We start from the raw sequence: 783 nt of genomic DNA on the forward strand, positions 1-783 counted from the left end.
ATGAAATGACTATTTTAGGGGTATATCTAGAGAGGTGTTGCACGATAAGTATACTGATGTGGCGTATTTTGTTACATAAATTTAAAAACAAAACACAAACCGTGACTGGACCACGTTGTGAGCATTTCAAAGACCATTACGCAACCATATCTACTCAACTCTTAACCGACAATAAACCGGTCATATGTTTGATGACGTTTCATCCTGTGATGCACACAATACTTGCCTCACATGATCTGACCGCTGACGTGTGCTATAGCACATGTGCACGCTGCATTGTTGTGCAATTTGCCAGGTACTTGTATATTTATTTCGGTTTAGATCCTGGTACGTAGTAGACTAACGTTAGCAGCAGTAATTGACTAAACATATATACGAGGCTCCTGGTAGATTATTGTTAGCAGTAGAAATTGACTAAATATATACATGTATACAAGCCTCCTGGTAGATTGATTTTTAACATTAGCAACAATAATTGACTCTCTATATATACAAGGCTCCTGGTAGATTAACGTTAGCAGTAGTAATTCACTAAATATATATTCGAGGCTCCTGGTAGATTAATTTTTAACGTTAGCAACAATAATTGACTAAATATATATACGAGGCTTATTCGGAGATGGCAATAGTTTATTGTTTGCATGCTTACAGAATTTTATTTTTATCTATGCAATACCAGTCTCATCTTAGCAGCTGTCACAGGGACGCTGTCCAATATTACTGAGGTGGTGGTTAAACACAGGTCTTAAATTTGTGTCTGTCCTTAATAGCTACAATGTCCTG

Source organism: Branchiostoma belcheri, unplaced genomic scaffold, assembly GCF_001625305.1.
Source record: "Branchiostoma belcheri isolate BF01 breed outbred unplaced genomic scaffold, Haploidv18h27 scaffold41, whole genome shotgun sequence".
NCBI lineage: Eukaryota > Metazoa > Chordata > Leptocardii > Amphioxiformes > Branchiostomatidae > Branchiostoma > Branchiostoma belcheri.